This window comes from Odocoileus virginianus, chromosome 19, assembly GCF_023699985.2.
Source record: "Odocoileus virginianus isolate 20LAN1187 ecotype Illinois chromosome 19, Ovbor_1.2, whole genome shotgun sequence".
NCBI lineage: Eukaryota > Metazoa > Chordata > Mammalia > Artiodactyla > Cervidae > Odocoileus > Odocoileus virginianus.
In genome coordinates, this window is record NC_069692.1 from 29361359 (window position 1) to 29388211 (window position 26853).

General features: G+C 38.0%; 1 pseudogene; it reads right to left on the bottom strand.

Annotated features, from left to right (window-relative positions):
• Window positions 1-488: 488 nt before the first annotated feature.
• On the bottom strand, window positions 489-26772 carry LOC110129308 (serine/threonine-protein phosphatase 2A 55 kDa regulatory subunit B alpha isoform pseudogene; annotated as a pseudogene).
• Between the last annotated feature and the right edge of the window lie 81 nt (window positions 26773-26853).

A 26853-nucleotide genomic window follows, 5' to 3' on the forward strand; every position in this document is an offset into this window, starting at 1 on the left:
TATAGCACCACCAAGACTGGGTGGAGGGGCAAGGGGAAGAAAGACGAAGGGGAAGAGTCCAGTAGCCCAGAGAGGAGGAATGCTACAAGCCACAGTAAGAATGAGCTGTGTTTAATTTAAAAAAGGGGAGGCGGGGTGTACCCCACAAATGATACAGTAATGAGGATACACAATTAAATCCCATTAGCATGACTGAAGGCTTTCACTCTGTTTGACGTCATCACAATGGAAGGCATAAAAAGTGGAGTAAATCAATGTTGACACAGTCCAATCTAGTCCATTAGGCAAGATGGTGCAAGAAGTCATTTAAATTAAAAGTGCCCTACCCTTACCTAAATGGCTAGCAGACATGGAGAACACCACAGGGAGGGATCCACAGAGCTTTCTCCATGTAGCTATGGAAAATGTGTTGTCGAATGGCACATTGTCAAACACTGGAAAAGGGGCGCCACGCCACAATGGACCTCTCTCTTTTATAAGAGAGATTCAACTATCTCAACTAAGCAGGAAGTGGGTTCTTCTGCTAGGAAGGCCAACCCTAATTCACTTTGTCTTGAAATATATACAGATTGTTTGTAGTAGCTACAGCAATGATATTTTCCTTGGGGTGCCAGGCTGTGTGAAGTATTTTCTTGTTGAAGTCTAGGCTGTCAACACTGATTTCATCTTTCTTTTGCTTGCCACTTGCACACACTTTGCATTGCTTTAGAACCGTGCGAGGTTTATTGTTTTCTCGTGATGCTTCCAGGGTTATGTCTCGCTTTGTGTTCCGGTCAAACATTCTGAAGAAATTATTGTAAGATCCAGTCATGACAACACTGTTAGATCCATTCCAACAACATTCAAATTTGTCAAATATGCAGTCATTTTCATACAGTGAACAAAGTTTACTTCTGAGGTATTCATGTACCTGGTATGTTTCCACAGGCCTGTTTTCCATATTTAAGTCCCAAATTTTGACTGACAAATAGTCTTTAGTCATCATATATCGACCACTATGGCTGAATTTTACATCAGAAATTGAAGAGATGATTTCAGATAAAAAAGACCTGTTACTGGGATCTTCAGGTTCTTCAAACATAAACTGTAGCTTTAAATGTGTAAACAGACTATGAATGATAAAGATTGTCCTTGAACAATCTTTTCTCCTTCTGATTTTGTTTGCGCATTGTTTCTAAGTAACCTTAAGTGTATTGTAGAGTTTTAGTGGGTATTAGGGACAATCTTTCAGTATATGTTAATGTTTTCCCTAAGTAGGTTAGAGAAATGACACCCAGTCTCACTTTGGAATTTAACTCAGATCTTAATTTAAGTCACCTTAGCATGCTGAAGTAAGTAATGGAGAGAATTCTTGAGAAAGCATCTTTTACTAAATTTATGTCTTGGTGTATCTTTGGAGGCTCTTCACACGTAGTTTACATTCCGTGGCCTTGAGTAATCTTGGTTTACATAACTTTTTTGTAGCAAAATGAATAAAGTGGTAGTTCTAAATAAATCAGTAGAAGACTTAGTGATTGTGCTTTAGTTGGGGCATAGAGATGTGTCTGCCATGTATTATTTATTTTGTTTGATATTCATGTTTGAGACTAATTTCAGTCCTTTTGTGTTTTACCAACAAATTAGAATAAAGTCATTCATGATAAAATATAATCTAACCAATAGTAATGAACATTCCTGCATTCAAGTGGCCTAAAATACTGTATTTGACTGAGTTTGACATTGTGAGGAAAGATTCTATTTTTGACATTTATTCCTACTGGAGAGTCACTACATATAAGTCCACAAAATATTAAGGGCTAAATATTTTCTAAACTTGTTTTTCCTTCAGAATAAGTAAAACATTTGGCAGGTTTATTGAACTGTTGATACAGCATGGTGCCTCAGGGAAACTAAAATGTTTGACTGCACTAAAGTGCTTAAAAATAATGACAGTTCACATCCTTAGTCAGGGCTGGGAATGCATATCAGATAAGAAACAACCTTAAGAATGGTACAGAATGGATGACTGAGAACCAGAGGAATAAAAACTAGTCGACCTCAGCAATAACATACTGATTTTTAACTCTTTACCTTCTGAATAAAACCACTTCTCCTAATGTACTGCTTTAATATTTTGTAAACAAAAAGGTGAACAATTAAAGTATTGCTTTTCGTATTTATCCAGCAGTCCTCTAAGAAGGATCATAAACAGACTTAATGACATTTTTATTAATCGTCACTTAATGATTTGGGCATTCCTATAGCCTTCAAGTTAGGTTGTAAAAATAATGTTCATGTATGATATTATGAGATATTTATAGGCAAAGTACCTATCTCATGAGTTACTATGTTTCCAAAAATTCATTGTAAATCAGCTGTTTGAAGTTCAGATCAGGTGGAACTAAGTTCTTCTATGTATTTTGCAGATATCTCTTTTATATTAGAATTCACTGGTTTAAATATCAGACTTTCCCTGGAAAACGAGCCAGTGAAGGCCAGTAATCATGTCATTTTTTTCTTGGTGAGCACATTTTTTAAATATAGGGAGGGATAGGGTATTGCTAACTCTGTGAGTGTGTCTAGGGTGGTAGGAGACAGCCAGAGGGAATCTGACATGTTCTTAGCAAAAATGTTCTCATTCATTCCTTAAGGATGCTGTACACAGCATTTGCTTCACAGCTGACTCAGTGGTATAGAATCTGCCTGCCAAGCAGGAGACCATGGTTTGGATCCCTGGGTTGGGAAGATCCCGTGGAGAAGGAAATGGCAACTTACTCCAGCATTCTTGCCTGGGAAATCCCAGGGACAGAAGAGCCTAGTGGGCTACAGTCTACAGTTTGTAAAGAGTAGGATGCAACTTAGAGACTAAACAACAACAACAACAACATAGCATTCAGTTGGTGTTTAATAAGTGATGAATAAATCAACTAAAGTTATGTTTGTAGGTCGACCATAACAATCTATGATAATGATCTAACTTGCATAGTACTAGCCTGATCTCTTGGTCCAGAAACTAGAACCCTGCAAAGAGGAAAAAGAAGTTGAGGAATAAAATAATATAAGGGAACTTCCTGATCTTTTTCTGGGGACAAAGCTGGTATTATGTATTATTTTGAAATATTTGGTGCCAGTCTATACAATTAGAATTTTCTTGTTCCTCCCCCAGTATCTAAGAAACATACTAGTGTTTACAGTTAAAAATTTGACATGGCATTTTGAAACCTCCAAGGTCTATCAAACTTAAGGTGAGATTGCAAAGCATCAAGAATGCAAATTCTTCTAAAGTTTTAAGTTATATAATTCGAACATTTATATGAGAGTCTCAACTGATAATAAAAATTTGTTGTCATTTGTGTTTTAAGCAAATTAAAAAATCTACAAATGCAAATATGGTTTGATGCCATACAAATACCTTTATATTACAAACATAGGCAATAAATTATACAGTATGATTTATATTTCTTGAGAATGTAAATGAATCCATCTGGAAACTATGATGAAAATCCTAGTAATTCAATGAGAGGAAAAATTTTAGAAAGCAGTAATGATTAGAGCCTTCTAGATGAATAATGGTTGGTGCTGGATAACAAATTAAAAATAAGTTTTCAATCTTGGATAGTAGTAAGTGACATCCTTTGGGATGCTTATCCACAGACTGAATATGATAAAGTTACGGATATGTCATTCTCAATATGACTGCAGGGGGTGGGCCTGAAGGTAGGTCACCCTGACTGAGAAAGTTTGGGTCATCTGAGGGGAATGTTTTGATCAACTGGAAGGAGATAAAGGAAATAACTGTGTCTCTAAAGAACCAACTTCAGAGGAAATGTTAAAATAATAATATAGATTAAATTGCCAGGTTAAACCAATGAGAAGTTATGGCTGTCTCTATTTCAAGACAGGCTATAAACAGTAGCACCAAAAGATTTACTTAATTTTCTTTAAAAATCATGAAATATAGAAGCAGTAACTGGCTAAGAAATACTATTTAATACCTTTTGCAGATGTAACTTACAGAAGTTATAGTTACTTTTGTAGAAGTAATTTACTGGTACGTTAGTACACTTCCTTGAGGGCACTGTAGACGTTTGTCCACTAAAATATAAAAGCAAAATTTGGCTTAGAACGATAATGTGAAATTCTTCTCCAAAAAATATGCCTTAAGATATTTGAAACTTTTTGCTTTACTTGCATTAACTTTTAATAATCATCAGCAATTTGTATTGATAATCTGATCAATTTAATTTTCAAGATTTCTTTTGGTATGTCTTTCTCTGTAGTTGGCTAATCAAAAATTTAAAAGACTGACTGCAAGTTGCTCAGTCGTGTCTGACTCTACCCCAGGGACTACAGTCCATGGAATTCTCTAGGCCAGAATACTGGAGTGGGTAGCCTTTCCCTTCTTGAGGGGGCATCTTCCCAACCCAGGGATCGAACACAGGTCTCCTGCATTACAGGCAGATTCTTTACCAGCTGAGCCACCAGGGAAACCCAAGAATATTGGAGCGGGTAGCCTATCCCTTCTCCAGGGGATCTTCCTGACCCAGGAATTGAACCAGGGTCTCCTGTATTGCAGGCAGATACTTTGCCAACTGAGCTATTAGGGAAGTCTCAAAAAACAGACTGAGTTTTAGGAAAACTCTTTGTAGAAGCTTGCTATTTGTATCATTAACCTCTCTCCAGAGCTTCTAGCTATATTACTATAAAAGTAGGTAGAAACTTCCATTAGAAACAAAAAATACCATTTAAATTGCAGTCTTTCACTTTTTAAAGATCTAATAAAAGATCTCTGTTACTATGCAAACTTCCAAGCAGACTACTTTAGAAACCAGTTCAAGTTACTAAAACATTAACTGCATCAATCTTAATATTTATACATTTAATCCTCTAATATATGCTTTTCTACATGAATTGTGTATATAGAATACATTTTTTGGTAACATGAGTTTTTCTCTCGTTTTATAGAATGAGATCAGATTGTAGGTAAAATAGTTTATTGAAGCTCTTAGAAAATTTCAGCTAACTGGCTTCAAAAAGCTAAAATTTGGTAATTCATTCTCCTCTGTCTCTTTGGGTTCCTATGTTTTCAAATTTCCATCATCGCTGCCTTCACCCTAGTTGAGTGATCAAAGGCATGGATGTTTTCTACCTCTCTGAGCCTGACAACTGGTTCATAGTGCTTTGTCTTTCCCCACAAGCGATATGATTATTTTAAGACATTTCTAATTTAATGGAATCCTTTATTTCCTCAACAAGTTTATAGTGAAAAATATATGTCAAGATTAATATGTGTCTCTTTTTACTTTCCTGTTTTCTGTCCTCTCATTCTGTGACACTAAATGACTCTATTCAGTTTAATTATATATATAGTATAGTTCTGTAATTTCTTTGATTTTTATCAGGCATATTGCACTCCAAAAAATTGTCAACCTTTCTTTGCTAGTCTGTTAAACTTACTGTTTGAATAATAATGCTCCTCACATTAGCCATCTCAATTCTTAGACAAGAAAGTAATTTCTTTATAAGAAGAGAACATCATGGATTTTACTACTTAATTATTTTGTGAAAAGTATCTAGTGTGAGTTCTGAATGTTACTCTTGTATTCTATACCTATTACCATTATCGGAAATTATCTATTCAGTGTATGTGGAAAAGTGCTTATTTTCAAATAGTCATTTTCATATTGTGAAATCAACTTAGAAATACATTCATAATGGAAACACTGGAAAGCCTTTAACTTTTAAAATGAATTCATCTTCAATTCATAATTTAAGTCATAAAGAGAAAGATTCTACTAGAAAAGCAGTATTGCTAAAGTGTATTTATGGAAGCTTCCTTAATAATTTAGTTATGCGTGTCTTAAGGGAACGATAATTAAAAATAAGTTTTTAATTTTAGTTTGTTACCTCACAAGATTTCAAGTCAGTTAGCAAAGTCTGAAGCTCTGAGAAATGTCAAGCTGAGACTAGATAAATAGCTGGCTATCGGAAGTGTCAAATATTTTGAAGAACACAGTGTAGTGTTAGAGTCTTGTTCTGCATGTATATGAATGAATTTTAACATTATAGATTAAGACCTCACATTTTACACTTTTACTGTTGTTTTTATACCACTTATGGCATAAACACCCTGAGGGAAGTTGTCAGATTGTAGGATATTTTTCTTCATATACAGTTCACAGTTCTTTGTACAGTGTAGGGATTTACAATACTAATGTTTTTAATAAAAACAGAATGAAGCAGCACCGTATTCTCACAGGAAATGCCAGTGACATGGTATTATTTTGAGAAAACAAAGTGAGGAAAAGAGGAAAACAGGAGGAAATAAGGGAAGATTTAATGAGGTAGCTCCTGTCAGGCTCTGGAAACACCATAACAAAGATCAAAAACCTGCCATAATCAAACTGTTCATCACTGACAGGAATGAAAATATGTCCATTACAATGATGGTTTTTCAAAGTCTTAGACTTTTTTGGAACTTAATTGGGTATCTTTTTAATACTTGTAACTCAAGTTGGAAAAGATTCTGAAGGATATTAAAAAATAGTCTAGCAACCCATCAGAATTTTCCCAGACTTGTTGAAAGATAAGCATTTTGAACTTGGATTCACATGCTGTGAATACTGGCATTCATTTGATATGACATTCTTGGTTATCTTTTTTAAAAACTGCATTTCTGGGGATTAGGCTTGGCTGTGTTTACAGAGAGAGGATGATATTACATAAAGAATTAAACATTGGATTATAAAACATATTTCTCCAGAGTTCATCTTCATGTTATGGATGTGATAAAATCATCTTTGCAGAACCCAGCCATGAGTTGTTGTTGTTGTTTTTTTTTTCCCCCATAATATAAGAGAGTCTAACCAGGTATGACCCATTTCATTGCCTCCCAGTGTCAAAACAAGGCAGTAAGAAGTGGCAATTATCCAGACCATTTACGCTTGGGACTTTTCTGTCACTTTTATATCTCGCTTTCTGAGGCCAGTCTTTTTGAGGTTGAATATGCAGCTTTCTAAAGACAACACTCAGCTTATAAAGTTAAGTATTTTTTTCCCTCTAAAATAGAGCTCTGTATTTTTATAGAAGAACCTCTTTACCCATTTACCCCTCAAGGGGTCTCCATTATTGATCACTCTTGACCTCTGCTTGCCTGCTTCCCTTGCCGTGTGGGGAGGGGGAGATGGGTGTGCATACATGGTTCATCTTATTTCTCCTATCCTTTGGTATCTGGGTGCTTGCAGGGAACATAACTCTGACTTCTCTTGGCCATGTGGTGTATATGATATCCACATCCCTGACCTTTCAAGAGATTCCTGCTATTTCCAAGTTTGCTGCGACCAGTTTTGTAAATAAACCTAATTCAGGAGTTCCTTATTAGGAAGACTATATTTTCCCTGAGCTAAGCCTTGTTCTACAAGCTCCATCAGTGACATGGCTGACATTTTTGATGCGCATCTTTGCCTGACTACTTTGTCTCAGTTGGTTCATGTCTTGGGTGGAAAAAGCAGAAGTGTTTTTTACTGGCTGTCTGAAAATCTTAACAAGTTAACCTTTACTGATATAGACTTAACTTTTAAGAACACATAAACCTTAGCCCATTTAAAAAATATCAACATAGAGTCTACGCATTTATCAATCTGGCCTTATGAGGTTTTAGCTTTTGCTAATCACTGTTCAGGTTATCAAGTGATCATAACTCAAATTTAATTCTTGTTCAGCTGCATGCTTCTCTTGGACTTCATATTTTGTTATTAAGAGCTCAATTTTATTCTAACCTATGATCCAATAGGATTCTAGGTATTTCGCTTCATGCTTATTTACTTGAAAAGAATCAACTGATCAGTAAAACCTGTGTTTAACCCAGCCCTTTCCTAACAATAAAGCTAGCTATGATATTTAAGTTTTCTGATAGCTTACCTTCATGCTTTGAGATTTCTCAGTATTGATGTTATTTTCCTTAAATGATAGAATTTGACTTTCTGTGCCAGCTTAGACAATGCAAGATTTGACCTTTAATATTTCTTCCCCATTCCTCAGATGTTAGTTTCATCTTTTTCAAACTCTTCTAAGACCGTAATTCCTTGACTTTGAAGTCTATAACTAGTACAAATGTTTTGGCTCATTGATTAACTTTTTAAGCTAGTTATTTATTTCATAGGAAGCAGTAGTTTCAGTAGTTGTCTTTTGTCAAAGACTTGAAGTGTCCTGTTCTACTTATTGAAAAATGCATGCACTGTAAAAGGAAAAAAAAAAAAAAACCCATAGAAATGCTGCTCATTAGCTTTTGCTGTTTTTGACTTTTCCTGTGTCTAGGGTATCAAAAATTAACTGGAGAAAACAAGTAACCCCACAGATTTTGTCTAATACAAATATGTTCTGAGCTTCAGCATTTGTTTAGGAACTATCATTTGGCTATTCTTTATTCCTTGTTAATTAGTCATCACGTTGTTTGCATCAGTTCGGATATCTATCCTACTATTCAAACAACTTGCATCAATTCTCCTCCTGTTCAGTGCTGCAGTCAACCATGGTAGACAGGTTTGGAAGGGTAGGGGCCGGGCTGGCTCCCTTTGTTGCAGTATCTCTAGGCATTAACACAGAAGCTAGAGCCAATGAACACCCTCCTCTTCACAGCAAAATATTTCTGTATCTTTCTTTCTTTATAAATTGCAAGTGACCCTTAGAAAACATGGATTTGAACTGCATGAGTCCATTTATATAAAGGTTTTTTTTCTTCTTCCAATAAATGTAGTACTTGTGGGCTTTCCTGGTAACTCAGTTTTAAAGAGTCCACCTGCAATGCAGGGATGTGGGTCTGATCCCTGGGTCAGGAAGATCCCTTGGAGAAGGAAATGGCAACCCACTCCAGTATTCTTGCCTGGGAAATCCCAAGGACAGAGAAAGGAGCCTGTCAGGCTACAGTCCATAGGGTCACAAAAGAATTGGGCATGACTTTAGTAACTAAACAGCATAGTACTTGTATTTTAGTTTTACGGATTTTTGTTCCTTTTTTAAATTGAAGTGTAGTTGATTTTGGGCTTCCTAGGTGGCACAGTAATAAAGAATCCACCTGCCAATGCAGGAGATGCAAGAGACTTGGGTTTGATTCCAGGGTCAAACAGATTCCCTGGAATAGGAAATGGCAATTGGTTCCAATACTCTTGCTTGGAAAATTCCATGGACAGAGGATCCTGGCAGGCTATAGTCCATGGGGTCACAAAGAGTTAGACATGACTGAGCACACATACACACACACAGTTGGTTTACAATGTTCTGCTAGTTTCATGTATATAGCACAGTGATTCATTACATATATGTTTTTTTCAGATTCTTTTCCATTATTGGTTATTACAAAATATTGAGTATAGTTCTCTGGGCTATACAGTAGTCCTTGTTGGTCATCTATTTTATATATAGTAGTGTGTATGTTAATATGAGCACCGAAAAATTGATGATTTTGAACTGTGGTGTTGGAGAAGACTCTTGAGAGTCCCTTGGACTGCAAGGAGATCCATCCAGTCCATCCTAAAGGAGATCAGTCCTGGGTGTTCATTGAAAGGAATGATGCTGAAGCTGAAACTCCAATCCTTTGGCCACCTCATGCAAAGAGTTGACTCATTGGAAAAGACCCTGATGCTGGGAGGGATTGGGGGCAGGAGGAGAAGGGGACAACAGAGGATGAGATGGCTGGATTGCATCACCGACTCGATGGGCATGAGTCTGAGTAAACTTCGGGAGTTGGTGATGGACAGGGAGGCCTGGCGTGCTGGGATTCATGGGGTCGAAAAGAGTTGGACACGACTGAGCGACTGAACTGAACTGAACTGATGTTAATATGAAACTCCTAATTTATCTTTTCCACCCCCCTCTTTACTTTTTGGTAGCCATAAGTTTGTTTTCTATGTTTCTAAATTGACTAAGTGTGGGGAAAAGTTTGTGTTTGATTAGAGATCACGATATGTAGAATCAGAAGGATTAGAGGTTGAGTCCTGATTCTGTCTAAACTGTTTCACGTTCCTTCCCTAGGGTGAGAAATTTATCAGTTTCTTTGTTTCTGAGGTAGAGATAGCAGTACAGGGATTTTCTTTTTTTTTTTTTTCCATTTATTTTTATTAGTTGGAGGCTAATTACCTGACAACATTGCAGTGATTTTTGTCATACATTGACATGAATCAGCCATGGATTTACATGTATTCCCCATCTCGATCCCCCCTCCCACCTCCCTCTCCACCCCAGCCCTCTGGGTCTTCCCAGTGCACCAGGCCCGAGCACTTGTCTCATGCACCCAACCTGGGCTGGTGATCTGTTTCACCCTAGATAATATACATGTTTCGATGCTGTTCTCTTGAAACATCCCACCCTCGCCTTCTCCCAGAGTCCACAAGTCTGTTCTATGCATCTGAGTCTCTTTTTCTGTTTTGCATATAGGGCTATCGTTACCATCTTTCTAAATTCCATATATATGTGTTAGTATACTGAAATGGTCTTTATCTTTCTGGCTTACTTCGCTCTGTATAATTGGCTCCAGTTTCATCCATCTCATTAGAACTGATTCAGATGAATTCTTTTTAATGGCTGAGTAATATTCCATGGTGTATATGTACCACAGCTTCCTCATCCATTCGTCTGCTGATGGGCATCTAGGTTGCTTCCATGTCCTGGCTATTATAAACAGTGCTGCGATGAACATTGGGGTGCACGTGTCTCTTTCAGATCTGGTTTCTTCGGTGTGTATGCCCAGAAGTGGGATTGCTGGGTCATATGGCAGTTCTATTTCCAGCTTTTTAAGAAATCTCCACACTGTTCTCCATAGTGGCTGTACTAATTTGCATTCCCACCAACAGTGTAAGAGGGTTCCCTTTTCTCCACACCCTCTCCAGCATTTATTGCCTGTAGACTTTTGGATAGCAGCCATCCTGACTGGCATATAATGGTACCTCATTGTGGTTTTGATTTGCATTTCTCTGATAATGAGTGATGTTGAGCATCTTTTCATGTGTTTTTTAGCCATCTGTATGTCTTCCTTGGAGAAATGTCTGTTGAGTTCTTTGGCCCATTTTTTGATTGGGTCATTTATTTTTCTGGAGTTGAGCTGGAGGAGTTTCTTGTATATTTTTGAGATTAATCCTTTGTCTGTTGCTTCGTTTGCTATTATTTTCTCCCAATCTGAGGGCTGTCTTTTCACCTTGCTTATAGTTTCCTTTGTTGTGCAAAAGCTTTTAAGTTTCATTAGGTCCCATTTTTTTATTTTTGCTTTTGTTTCTAAAATTCTGGGATGTGGGGCATAGAGGATCCTGCTGTGATTTAAGTCGGAGAGTGTTTTACCTATGTTCTCCTCTAGGAGTTTGATAGTTTCTGGTCTTACATTTAGATCTTTAATCCATTTTGAGTTTATTTTTGTGTATGGTGTTAGAAAGTGTTCTAGTGTGGCATTGGCACCCCTAACTCTTGTGTTGTTTAAGAATCAACTGTACTTACTTTCTTTTCACTTTGACAGAGGATTCTAGAACTATACCTCCTGCATATCAATCTTTCTTGGCTTTGCAGCCTCACTGATTTTTTACATTTTTCCATCTCTTCTCCATTAAGCCTTTGCTTCTATTTTAAAACATACTTTGATTTTTCCCAAGTTTAAACATATCTTATTCTTTTTTTTAACTGGCACCTGTTCAATCAGATACTAAAACTATAAAATTATGTGCCAAATGTAGTAGCTTTGCGTCATGTACCCCCTATACATTAGATACCACCAAACGGCATAGCCCATAGTATGAGTTCTATCTTTTTGACCTTTGTGAACACACATAGCCCTTCTCTTCTTTCCAAGCCTATATTTCTCTTCCTAGTCCTTTCTTCACTTATCATATACATTCTCAAGCTCTTTCCCATCTTCTTTCTTTTTTTAAATAATTTTTAAATTTATTTTTGGTTGTTCTGGGTCTTCATTGCTGTGCAGGCTTTCTCTAGTTGCAGTGAGTAGGGGCTATTCTCTACTTGTGGTGTGCAGGCTTCTCATTGCAGTGACTTCTCTAGTTGCAGAGCACGTGCTCTAGAGTGCATGGGCTTCAGTACTTGCAGGATAGGGGCTCACTAGTGCTGGCTGCTGACCTCTAGTGCACAGGCTCAATTTTTATGGCACCCAGCCTTGGTTGTCCCAAAGCATGTGGGATCTTCCCAGGCCAGGGATCAAAACTCTGTCTTCTGCATTGACAGGCAGATTCTTTACCACTGAGTCACCAGGGAAGCCCCAGCATTTTCTTTTAAAACCCTGATCCTTCTTATGAATTTACTACTACCACTCTATAGATGACTTAAATTCTGTTCAGTTCAGTTGCTCAGTCATATCCGACTCTTTGCGACCCCGTGGACTGCAGCATGCCTGGTTTCCCTGTCCATCACCAAACTCCCGGAGCTTGCTCAAACTCACGTCAGTGATGTAGGCCAACCATCTCATCCTCTGTCATCCTGTTCTCCTCCTACCTTCAATCTTTCCCAGCATCAGAGTCTTTTTCAAGGAGTCAGTTCTTCACATTAGGGGGCCAAAGTGTTGGAGTTTCAGCGTCAGTCCTTCCAATGAATATTCAGCACTGATTTCCTTTAGGATTGACTGGTTTGATCTTCTTGCAGTCTAAGGGACTCTCAAGAGGCTTCTCCAACACCACAGTTCAAAAGCATCAATTCTTCAGCATGCAGCTTTCTTTATAGTCCAGCTCTTATTTCCATACATGACTACTGGAAAAATCATAGCTTTGACTACATGGACCTTTGTTGGCAAAGTAACATCTCTGCTTTTTAATATGCTGTCTAGGTTGGTATTAGCTTTTCTTCCAAGGAGCAAGCATCTTTTAATTTCATGGCTGCAGTCACCATCTACAGTGATTTTGGAGCCCAAGTAAATAAAGTCTGTCACTGTTTTCATTGTTTCCTTGTCTATTTGCCATGAAGTGATGGGACCAGATGCCATGATCTTAGTTTTGTGAATGTTGAGTTTTAAGCCAACTTTTTCACCTCCTCTTTCACTTTCATCAAGAAGCTCTTTAATTCTTTGCTTTCTGCCATAAGGGCAGTGTCATCTGCATATATGAGGTTATTGATATTTCTCACAGCAATTTTGATTCCAGTTTGTGCTTCATCCAGTCTGGAATTTTGCATGATGTACTCTTCATATAAGTTAAATAAGCAGGGTAATAATATACAGCCTTGATACACTGCTTTCCCAATTTGGAACCAGCCTGTTGTTCAATGTCCAGTTCTAACTTGCTTCTTAGCCTGCATACAGATTTCTCAGGAAGCAGGTCAGGTGGTCTGATATTCCCATCTCTTTAAGAATTTTCCACAGTTTGTTGTGATCCACACAGTCAAAGGCTTTGGCATAGTCAATAAAGCAGATGTTTTTCTGGAACTCTCTTGCTTCTTTGATGATCCAATGGATGTTGACAATTTGATCTCTGGTTCCTCTGCCTTTTCTAAATCCAGCTTGAACATCTGGAATTTCATAGTGCACATATTATTGAGGCCTGGCTTGGAGTTACTTTGTTAGCATGTGAGATGAGTGCAATTGTGCAGTAGTTTGAACATTCTTTGGTATTGCCTTTCTTTGGGATTGGAATGAAAACTAACCTTTACCAGTCCTGTGGCCACTGCTGAGTTTTCCAAATTTGCTGTCATAGTGAATGCAGCACTTTCACAGCATCATCTTTTAGAATTCAAATAGCTGAACTGTAATTCCATCACCTCCACTAGCTTTGTTCGTAGTGATGCTTTCTAAGGCCCACTTGACTTCGCATTCCAGGATGTCTTGCTCTAGGTGAGTGATCACAAACGTCCTCAGTTATGAGCTTTATTCTTTTATCTTTAATTGTATAGGACACTATTCCTATTTCCTAGGTGTTCCATGGGTACTTCAACACAGTATCTATAGAAAAGTTATCTTAAATAAAAGAAAACAAAAGAAACTTCCCTTCCATATATATATATATATTCTCATATTATGATTTATTTTAATAACACTATTTAAACTGTTGGGACTGTATTTATTGCTTACATTAATATTTTTTGCTTATATATCACATCAAGTTTTTAAAGCACTTTTATATGGTCCAATCTAATCTTTACAATCTATACTGTGTGACCAAGATGTCTTATTACTACACATATCGCTGTTTTTAAGTACAGCCCTTTGCCCCCAAATGGAGTAGTTCCAGAGAGAAACTAAGTAATTTACCAAAAATCATATGACTGGTTACAAACAAAATAAAGCCTACAGTGCTGCCTTTCAAGGTATCAATATCTTTTCTGATAAATTGCCTTACACTGCAGAACAAAGACCAACTTTAGAGTTAGAAAAACCTGTGTGTTAATGATAGCTTGTCAATATGAATCTATCTTGGTCCTCAGCCCTTCTGAAACTTAGTTTTTAATTCTAACATGGGAATAACAATAATAGCTGCCTCATTTGAAAAGACCCTGATGCTGGGAAAGTCTGAGGGCAGGAGGAGAAGGGGACAACAGAGGATGAGATGGTTGGATGGCATCACTGACTCAATGGACATGAGTTTGGGTGGACTCCAGGAGTTGGTGATGGACAGGGAGGCCTGGCATGCTGCAGTTCATGGGGTCGCCAAAAGTTGGACATGACTGAGCAACTGAACTGAACATGGGAATAAAATTAATAACTTTACAGGAGTGCTTAAGGATTAAACATAATGTACCTAAGCCGTATGGCATATTATTCAATGATTCAACAGACATTTATTGAGCACCTACTATGTGTCAGGCCCAGTTTTAGGAAGTGAAGGTAGAGCAGTCAAAAGTATACACAAGAATCCCTGCCCACTTGAGTTCAGGGTCTTGTGTATGATACATGAATTGTAACTATTTTTTACAGTCAGAGTTATTACAGTTTGCTTCCATGGCTCTTTGCCTTTTTCCTCATAGTCACCAAATCCATCTCTTCTGTTCCTTTGCAATATTTTCTAACTCTGTTCCTGCTTACCTCTAGCACCTTACAGTGTACAAGGGTCCATCATAGACACCATGTCTACCTTTATAAATACTCCAGTGGCTGATTTAAACCAGATTTTAAGCCCCCTTAAGGCAAGTACTATATCTTACATAAATCTCTTTCTATTCCAATGTTTTCTACTTAATATGCTTTCAATAAGTCTTACTAAAGATAAATGAGGATTGTTCTACAGTAAAACTGCTTTTCATGTAACTTACTATATTGTATACTGATTGTATACTATGATTTAATTGCCTCATAATAAATTATTTTCAGTTAGGAATAAGAAATAGCTCTTAGTCTTAAAAGATATTTCTTTTTACACAATATCTAAACAGTTGGTTGGTAGTTTATTAAAATAACTATAAATTCTATTTCGATTATTCTTGGTGGTAAAGTATCTGCTTTTTAAATTTTTTATTGCTTTTATTTGTAAAAACAAAACGCCTCCCCAACAGTGGATTATTCACTTATTTTCTAACACAGGCACAGCTTTTCTCTTCTTCCCCTCTCCCCTTCTCCATCCTTCTTTCCCCCCTTTCCCCTCTCTCAGCTTCCCCCCTTTGCCCTCTTTGCCTTCCCTTCCTCTCCCTCCTCTTCTGGGACATCCTGAGAAATTGACATCTTCTGTTTTAAAGTCTAAGAGATACTAATTTACATTGTGAATTTAACTAAAGAATCATGTGAGTAAACTTGTAAAAAAAAAAAAACAAAATGCCAACAAACTTCTACCTAGAGCACTTAGCCAGGAAGCTGGCGTTCTGAGTTCCCCTTCGCCTCATACCCCGCTGCCAAGGTCTCTCCTCTCCTTCCAGCCCTGTCCCTGCTGTGAGGCGCCCTGCGGAGTGGCCCTGGTGTTCTTAGATGACCTCTGACACATACTCATCTTGTTAGCTTTTAAATTTAGTTCATCCAACTGTTGTCATCATGAGCAGGTTTCCTGCTCATATTTTCTCTTCATCTACATTTCAGTTTGCTTATTAAAACAGAGTTTAACTTTGTGTGATGTTGTCACCATAGTCTGAATGGTTGTCAGTCATTTCCCATTCTAAAATACCATATAGACTCTAGTATAATAAGCTGGAAATAAAATTTTACAACCAGGACCATTAAAGATGAAGAGGGGCATTGAAACAAATAATAAATAGGTTCTTTTTAATTAACCAAACACACTTTTTGTGTAGTAAATGCACCATATAATTGCTATACTTTTATATTCACAAAGCAGAAAATATGCTTTATGTAACAGTTTTGCTTTAGTAAATATTGTATAAGATGATTAAAAGAATTAATTTACTTGCAGCCTGGGTAGATCCATAAAACTAAAAACACCATTGTAAAATATACTCTGAAGCAATGGGAACATGATTTTGATTAAGTTTTTCTCTTGTTACTTAAAACCTCTACAGTTAGCAGCAAATTTTTAGATAAGTAGATAAACTGAATTGTACTTTAGGGTCAAACCTAGTGTTAAAACAACCACTTCAAAGGAGGATAATAGCAAGATAGTTTTCCATAAATATTTTTGCTTTAAAATGGGAGTACATTTCATCATTGTGCTTAAATGATAAGAGTAGAATTTCCTTTTCCCACAGGTACTTGTTTTATGTGCTCTGGTATTATTTTAGATATAGAATAAAATGAATTCTTTGGAAATAAATATGATTTTGAAAGTTCTCAGACAAGCATGAAACCACAGCATATGAAAGCAGGAAGCACAAAACTAATGGAGCAGAATTCATGGTCTGTTTTCTGTACCTCTTGAATGATGTTCTTATGAGGGCATTTTCTTCAAAGAATGTATCATAACTATAGCCAAGAGCACATACACTTGCCACACAGCTGTGTGGTGTGATCTAAGAAATGCATTTGCATTGGAGACTGAAGTTTCTGAAAAGATCCCCTCCGGTATGCAGCATTCTTTATGGCAAACACTTCTTAAAATTGTTTGTGTGAGTAACATTTCAGTTTTATAATAAGACATATTTTTTAGGAGAAAAAAAGAAAAAAGTTTCAGGCCAATTTGACATTTATCTGTGCAATTCTAGAAAACAAATGCATTTTCCTTGATTGGATGAAGGGACTCAGTGGTTCTTGGGTGTTAGGGATACACTGTTTTAGAGACAGGAGGATGCATCCTTACCCTAAATGAGCCCCCACTGGTCCATCAATATCTCCTCAAATTTAATTCATCAGTATAATAGAAATAGAAAAACAAATGGCCCTTAAAATATCTGTCATGTTGCAGACTGCTCGCATCCGTAACTGGCGCCATGTGGCAGTTCAGTGATTAAAATGATTACAGAACAGGTGGCATTCAGCATTACCAGAGAGACCACACATCAGTCATTCAAGAACAGGAGTCAATTAAGCTTGTCTATTAAAATGTATCACTATCTTAAGTCTTGAGCTACTTCTAAACTATCATTTAAAGACCGCATATTCTCTGGAGCTTTTAGGAATAACAAAAATAATGCTAAAGTTTGAAATGTCCCTTTTATTACCTGTACATCATTAATGTGACAACTACCATCAGTCCCTGTCTTCCAGATTTGTGAGTTATCATAAAATAGAGAAGCAAAGGAGAGTGATCAGTCTAAATTAAGTCAAAGTTTTCAGTTTAAAATCCATTTCTGTAGTTTTTTGAACTGTGAATATTTACCATTTCATTGAATTCTCTTATTCAGTGGGAATTCTGATTAGTTTGCTGGCCTTTTAAAACAAATTGCATGTAACAACTCCTAACACTTTTTATGGAGAGCAGGGATGTATTTGTTAGTTCTTTCTTAGTAATGATAGTGCATCTGGCTTTCTGCTACTGTCCTTTTTCCAGATATAAAGTTTAGGCTGCTGCCTTGGAATGATATTCAGAAAGTGTCAGTCCTCAAAATCACTTGTTCAGAATTCGATCCTATCCCCCCCCTTTCACTCTTTCTTATTTTCCTCTGGCATTCTTGGTGGTATACCTCATCTTTCAGGAACTGAGGCTTAAAACTTTGGAGTCAGACATAATTGATTGATTGACTGATTGTAGCTTCTTCTTTGGATAAAATTTCAGATTCTTAAAACGTATTCAAAGAGTACCACCTGTGTGCCAGTTGTCCAGATTCAGGTGTTTTTCAAATTTTGCCATATTATTTTTATTATTCTCTCTCTTTTTTCTTGATAATACACCTAACTTGAAACATTTTAAACTAAGCTATGTCCCTTTGCTTCAAAACACTTCCAATGTACTATTTAACAACAAGGATGATATCATATATCACCAGAGTATAATTAGGTATAATATGAATGTGATATAATTATTTGATAATATAATTGTCAAAGTGAAGCAAAATTAATATTGATAGAGTACTTTTATCTGATGCATGTGTTTTTGATGGCCCAAAATAAAATCTGGAATCTTATGTTGCATTTAATTTCCATCTCCTTTTATCTGTTGTTATTGTTGCTGTTAGGAGGGCTATGGAAGAGATACTGATATTCCAGTATCAGTGCTTAGGAGAAGCAATGTTCTCAGGGGACAGTGAAATTTCAGTTAGACTAAGGACAGGGAGGCCTGGCGTGCTGCAGTCCATGGGGTTGCAAAGAGTCGAACAAGACTGAGTGACTGAACTGAATTGAAGGAGACAAAAGAAACATTAGAGGTGCTGTGACATGAGGATTTAAGGGATTTGCTAACAATTAGCTCTGAATTTCAGAAGACCAGTGGAAGGATTTTGGGAGTTGGGAAGTGATGGCAGGTTGAGGAGGAGACACGCAGAACAATATGGTATAAGATATGAAGAGGGCAACTCGAGTTTCTTGTGAAGAGTGACACAGACAGGGGGGTGGGGTGTAAGAGATAAGTAAAATGGGGAGAGCAACTTGGTGTCTTGCCAGGAGCACGCAGACTCTAGAACTTCCACGTGGCTCCAGCAGGGGAGGCTGGACTTGGGCCAGATTGACTTCATGCTTATGAGCTCCTTGATGATGTCTCAAGACAGAGGCAGGAATGTTAAATGTATTTACTGTTTCTTCTAGCAGTTCTGCTTAGGAATGGAGGATGGACTAATTTAAAAATAATGTACTTCTTTAATTTTTATTATAATAGCTTTCTCTTTTGATTACAAAGAATATTGCTGGATACTCAAAAGCAAGAAGTACTTAATACACCAAATAGATAATTCCTAATAATAATTACCAATGAAGAATCCCTGTGACCTTATGAATTGAAACTAAAACTTTTTCTTACAAGATATTAATTGATAAACTTTACTATTTTTCTGTTTAAATAGAAAAGCCTTTCCTATCTAAGGACATATAAGATTGCTCTAGTTAAATAAAAGAGATTAACATATATCAAAGGAAAGGCTGGTATTTGTTTCACAGGAAGCTTAATATAACATATTATAACAAGGTATAGTACATAGAAAAGTATATTTAGACTCTATAGTGAACATTTACATTTAATTACAAAATTGGTGAAGAAAAAAATCAGGAACTAAAAAAGAACACATGTTTAGATAAAAACTTCTAAATCTACATTTTAGGGAAATTAAGAGTTCTATCTACCTATTAATAACACTGAGTGAAATTATCCAGTAGTTTGAACATTCTTTGGCATTGCCTCTCTTTGGGATTGGAATGAAAACTGACCTTTTCCAGTCTTGTGACCACAGCTGAGTTTTGAGGCTAAGAAGAGCCATGAAAGCAACAAACAAAAAGCTTAAGGAGTTGAGTGCGCTATCACTTACTGCTATAGTCTAAGTAGGAGGCTGAAACTGGAGAAAATGCCAATTGCCTTTGTTCCATTTCCCCACACAGAACAGCACACAGCATCCATGCCCCCATTCAGGGTCAGCTGGATCAGCACAGCATGAGGGGCATCTCGTTGACAGAGCACAGAACTAAAGGCTCTGGAAGTTTTTTGTCTAGGGGAGCTTGAGGTGGGAGAGCTTGGAGGAGAAAATTACTGGGTACTCAGAGTGGGACAAAGTATCTTCAAGACCTCTGCCCAAGGTCTCAAATGACATAGACCTAGGGATGAAGGCACACGGACTAGCTAGGAAATAAAGAAATGAAACTCTTGACTGGCCAGGGGTGCTTGAGTCCAAGGCAGCAGCTCCCTTCAGAGACCATAGTGTATTTGTTATGCATCAAATTTGGTGTGGTAGGACAGCCTTCCTCTATGAGGAATGCCAAGTAAAATCTTTGTAATTTCCTGTGGTCAGATCTGAGAAATCACACAGACTCTTCAGGGACCTCATATCCTGTCCACAGAACACAGCCAGATGTGAACACCTTCCCTGGTGTATTTTTGCATCTTGCCTGACTGCCACCTCTTCATCTAAGGCTGGTCCTTCTACCTGCTCTAAGGACTTAGGACATATTAATTATAGCCTTTTCCTTATTTAGCTGTTTTCTCTCAAAGGAATTTCAATCCTAAACATTTAAAGAGCATTAAGTATCTTCCATCTTAAGAATAGGCAAGCTGTCATCAGATGTGCTTTGCTGATGCAATTTACTGGCTGACTGTGGCATCAGTAACCTTAAATTATTTCTTGATCTTTCTGGTACCTTCCAAGTATACAAGTTGACTGGCAATGAGACCATAAAAAATAGAACTGTGTGAAAAATGAATAGAGTTTAAATTAAATTGAATGACAATATTTAAGGTCTTTTATACACTTTTGGTTACAAAAATGTGGACACAGTGAAAAATACGATTTATTTCCCTTTAGTAAATTTTCTGAGATTTCGGATCCAAGTTTACTGCCCTCCAAATGGACTGTTAAGTAACATTTGTACTCAGACTGAAACCCCCTCATTAAAGCAATCTTTGGATTTTTACCATTTATATTTATAAATCTATGTCAAAGTCTATTATTTATTTATATACAATATATTTAATAAACATATTTTATATGTGTTATATATATTACTCAGATCAAAGTTTACTCTATTATTTATATATAATATATTTAATAAATGTATTTTATATGTATTATATATATTACTCAGATGATACTCTTTAAAATTATATTTAAAAAATATTTGAAACATAATGTGAGGATTTTTGAATCTTCTCACTGAAGATTCCTTGTGCTCTTCACTGACTCCTTCTCCCCTAGTCCACAAAACTTTCTTTTAGTTCATTTCTTCAGAGTATTATTCCATTTTAAATGATACTAAGTGGGAAATGTTTTAATTGCTCTTGCTGTGTTAGCTCACTAATGTGACACCTTCCAGTGACCATTACCTGCATTATGGAAAACCTGATATTGGAAGGCTAGAGGGAGATATATCTGGTTGAGGTTACACCTCTACATAAACATTAAAGGTGGTGGACATAGAAGCCTTCATTCTCAGGCATAGTGGTAACATTATGCAGAGATAGAGAGAGACAATAGGATTGGGTTGGGGGAAATTGAGACAAAGGTGGATTGAAGGATTCAATTTGAACTGTTATGCATTTCAAAGGTGGCATTCTACCTCTGAGAGTAGAAACTAGAAGTGTGTTTTTGGTTACAACACTGACCCTTTGGTGGGGTTATTGATTTTGTGGGCCAGCATCTAGAATTAAACAGTACTCTCAGAGATCAAGGTGAACAAAGAGGAAGGGAGACCCTGACAATTTACTGCTTTGAGACTGGATATTATCTAAGGGAGTCAAATAGTAAGTGTTTGTATATCGATGGTAACCTAAATTTTAGCATATAAGTAGTATTGGTTGTTTAAAAAATGATGTCCTTCTGTGGAAGCATCTAAGTAGGAAGGAGAAACAGCCTGTTGATTCTCACCTGGAATTCTTCCCAGTTGCTATTGTACCTTTATCCTTCACTGACTGTTTATGCTGAAAACTCCTTTCAGCTGGGAAAGCTCCTTCACTTTCACAGTTTAGGACTATCACTGAAAACCATGGGGGTTTTCTTACTTCCATATTAAAATGTAAATATTTGATACCACTTCCTTTCTGGAAAGAGTCAGAACACTAGAATTTTGTAAAAGGAATAAGATAAGTTACATGGATTGGGAGAGGCATAGGGAAGGAAGCTGAGTAAACTGGGGATATTTAGCTACAACAGAGTTTAATCTAATTCAGCAGATGAACACAAGAGATTCTTTCATATGTGGACTCATAACATTCATTCAGTCAGTTATTTAATAATTCACCTACAATATGCAAGCAAGTGGATTTATAAGAGGATAATGGAGGAATTGACTGCGTCTGTCATGAAAGCTATACAGTGAACTAAGATTTATATTAACACTTAAAGTTGTCCTAAATGTTAGAATGGAAAGTTCAATTCAGTTCAGTTCATATTCAATACCTTTTCTTCCCCAGGGCCCAATAATGTGATGGTTAGAATATTTTCTAACTAATTTCTAATCAGTTAGATTAGTTTCTAAATTAGTTAGCCTAATTTCTAATTGCTGTATTTTAGAAACATTTTCTTTTCATGATTTTGATTCTGATAGTATAACGATGCCACAATTCAGTTCTGCCCTTGATGATGGCCACTATATCTGATTGTATTGTATTGTATTATGCTTAGTTGCTCAGCCATGTCTGACTCTTTGCAACCCCATGGACTGTAGTCCGCTAGGCTCCTCTGTCCGTGGGGATTCTCCAGGCAAGAATACTAAAGAGGGTTGCCATGCCCTCCTCCAGGGGAGCTTCCCAACCCAAGGATTGAGCACAGGTCTCCTGCCTTGCAGGTGGATTCTGTACCTTTTGAGGCCACCAGGAAAGCCCATGAATACTGGAGTGGGTAGCCTATCCTTCTCCGGGGGATCTTCCTGACCCAAAAAGAGTGCAATAAACTCAAACTTTTCTAGGGGCACTTTATTGTAGTAAAGTTGACAGGCTGTGTATTTAGAAACTATTAATTTTATATATAGAGTCCTCAAATGCAGTCCTTGGCCTGATATATATTTAGGGTCTAAATATCTTAGGATGGGAAATCCCTAACAGTCCAGTGGTTGGAACTCCAGGCTTCCACTGCAGAAGGCCCAGGTTCAATCCCTGGTTGGGGAACTGAGATCCCATAAGCTGCATGAAACAGTCAAATACACACACATGTGTATTAAACACGCACATATATACATATATAAATATATATAAAATATATATATTCAGTTCAGTCGCTCAGTCATGTCCGACTCTTTGCGACCTCATGAACCACAGCACACCAGGCCTCCCTGTCCATCACCAACTCCCGGAGGCCCCCCAAACCCGTGTCCATTGAGTCGGTGATGCCATTCAACCATCTCATCCTCTGTCGTCCCCTTCTCTTCCTGCTTTCAAACTTTCCCAGCATCAGGGTCTTTTCAAATGAGTCAGCTCTTCGCATCAGGTGACCAAAGTGTTGGAGTTTCAGCTTTTACATCAGTCCTTCCAATGAACACCTAGGACTTATCTCCTTTAGGATGGACTGGTTGGATCTCCTTGCAGTCCAAGGGACTCTCAAGAGTCTTCTCCAACACCACAGTTCAAAAGCATCAATTCCCCAGTGCTCAGCTTTCTTTATAGTCCAACTCTCATATCCATACATGACCACTGGAAAAACCATATATCCTTGACTAGACGGACCTCTGTTGACAAAGTAATGTCTCTGCTTTTTAATATGCTGTCTAGGTTGGTCATAACTTTCCTTCCAAGGAGTAAGTGTCTTTTAATTTCATGGCTGCAATCACCATCTGCAGTGATTTTGGAGCCCAGAAAAATAAAGTCAGCCAATGTTTGCACTGTTGCCCCATCTATTTGCCATGAAGTGATGGGACCGGATGCCATGATCTTAGTTTTCAGAATTTTGAACTTTAAGCCAACTTTTTCACTCTCTTCTTTCACTTTCATCAAGAGGCTCTTTAGTTCTTCTTCACTTTCTGCCATAAGGGTGGTGTCATCTGCATATCTGAGGTTATTGATATTTCTCCCAGCAATCTTGATTCCAGCTTGTGCTTCATCCAGCCCAGCTTTTCTCATGATGTATTCTGCATATCAGTTAAATAAGCAGGGTGACAATATACAGACTTGATGTACTCCTTTTCCTATTGGAACCAGTCTGTTGTTCCATGTCCATTTCTAACTGTTGCTTCCTGACCTGCATACAGGTTTCTCAAGAGGCAGGTCAGGTGGTCTGGTATTCCCATCGCTTTCAAATTTTCCACCGTTTATTGTGATCCACACAGTCAAAGGCTTTGGCATAGTCAATAAGGCAGAAGTAGATGTTTTTCTGGAACTCTCTTGCCTTTTTCGATGATCCGTCAGATGTTGGCAATTGATCTCTTATTCCTCTGCCTTTTATAAAATCAGCTAGAACATCTGGAAGTTCATGGTTCACATATTGCAGAAGCCTGGCTTGGAGAATTTTGAGCATTACTTTACTAGCATGTGAGATGAGTGCAATTGTGTGGTACTTTAAGTATTCTTTGGCATTGCCTTTCTTTGGGATTGGAATGAAAACTGACCTTTTCCAGTCCTCTGGTCACTGCTGAGTTTTCCAAATTTGCTGGCATTTGAGTGCAGCACTTTCACAGAATCTTCTTTCAGGATTTGAAATAGCTCAATCGGAACTCCATCACCTCCACTAGCTTTGTTCATAGTGATGCTTCCTAAGGCCAATTTGACATCACATTCCAGGATGTCTGGATCTAGGTGAGTGATCACACCATCATGATTATCTGGGTCGTGAGGATCTTTTTCGTATGGTTCTTCTGTGCATTCTTGCCACCTCTTCTTAATATCTTCTGCTTCTCTTAGATCCATACCATTTCATTTCTCTCCTTTATTGGGCCAATCTTTGCATGAAATATTCCCTTGTTATCTCTAATTTTCTTGAAGAGATCTCTAGTCTTTCCTGTTCTATTGTTATCCTCTATTTCTTTGCATTGATTGCTGAGGAAGAATTTCTAATCTCTCCTTGCTATTCTTTGGAACTCTGCATTCAAATGGGTATATCTTTCCTTTTCTCCTTTGCCTTTTGCTTCTCTTTTTTTCTCAGCTATTTGTAAGGCCTCATCAGTCAACCATTTTGCCTTTTTGCATTTCTTTTTCTTGGGGTTGGTCTTGATTCCTGTCTCCTGTACAATGTCACGAACATCCTTCCATAGTTCATCAGGCACTCTATCAGATCTAGTCCCTTAAATCTATTTCTCACTTCCACTGTATAATCATAAGGGATTTGATTTAGGCCATACCTGAATGGTCTAGTGGTTTTCCCCACTTTCTTCAATTTATGTCTGAATTTGGCAATAAGGAGTTCATGATCTGAGCCACAGTCAGCTTCCAGTATTGTTTTAGCTGACTGTATAGAGCTTCTCCATCTTTGCCTGCAAAGAATATAATCAATCTGATTTCAGTGTTGACCATCTGGTGACGTCCATGTGTAGAGTCTTTTGTGTTGTTGGAAGCGGGTGTTTGCTATGACCAGTGCGTTCTCTTAGCAGAACTCTATTAGACTTTGCCCTGCTTCATTCTTTACTCCAAGGCCAAATTTGCCTGTTACTCCAGGCATTTCCTCACTTCCTATTTTTGCATTCCAGTCCCCTATAATGAAAAGGACATCTTTTTTTGTTGTTATTTCTAGAAGGTCTTGTAGGTCTTCATAGAACCGTTCAACTTCAGCTTTTCAATGTTACTGGTTGGGGTATAGACTGGATTACTGTGATATTGAATGGTTTGCCTTGGAAACAAACAGAGATCATTCTGTCATTTTTGAGATTGCATCCAAGTACTGCATTTTGGACTCTTTTGTTGACTATAATAGCTACTCCACTTCTTCTAAGGGATTCTTGCCCACAGTAGTAGACATAATGGTTATCTGAGTTAAAGTAACCCATTCCAGTCCATCTTAGTTCACTGCTTCCTAGAATGTCGATCTCCTGTTTGACCACTTGCAATTTGCCTTGATTCATGTATATAACATTCCAGGTTCCTATGCAATATTGCTCTTTACAGCATCAAACCTTGCTTCTGTCACCAATCACATCCACAACTGGGTGTTGTTTTTGCTTTGGCTCCATTCCTTTATTCTTTCTGGAGTTATTTCTCCATTGATCTCCAGTATCATATTGGGCACCTACCAACCTGGAAAATTCATCTTTCAGTGTCCCATCTTTTTGCCTTTTCATACTGTTCATGGGATTCTCAAGGCAAGACTACTGAAGAGGTTTGCCATTCCCTTCTCCAGTGGACCACATTCTGTGAGACCTCTCCACCATGACCCATCTGTCTTGGATGGCCCCACGCGGCATGGCTTAGTTTCATTGAGTTAGAAAAGACTGTGGTCTGTGAGATCAGATTGGCTAGTTGTCTGTGACTGTGGTTTCAGTCTGTCTTCCCTCTGATGCCCTCTCTCAGCACCTACTGTCTTACTTGGGTTTCTCTTACGTTGGACTTGGGGTATCTTTTCTTGGCTGCTCCAGCAAAGCATAGCCTTTGCTTCTTACCTTGGACGTGGAGTAGCTCCTGTCAGCCACCTCCCCTGACCTCGGACGTGGGGCGGCTCCTGCCGGCCGCCTCCCCTGACCTCGGACGTGGGGCGGCTCCTGCCGGCCGCCTCCCCTGACCTCGGACGTGGGGCGGCTCCTGCCGGCCGCCTCCCCTGACCTCGGACGTGGGGCGGCTCCTGCCGGCCGCCTCCCCTGACCTCGGACGTGGGGCGGCTCCTGTCGGCCGCCTCCCCTGACCTCGGACGTGGGGCGGCTCCTCTCAGCCACTCCTGCACTGTTGCAGCCGCCGTGCCCCTGTGGTGTCGCAGCCTAATATATATACTAGGATGAAATAATATATTAAGACGCATAGTTCTGAGACCACCTGCCAATTCACAGCTGTCTAGGGATGTGACCTCGCAAGAAGTTGTTGAAATGATCTCTTGCTAGAC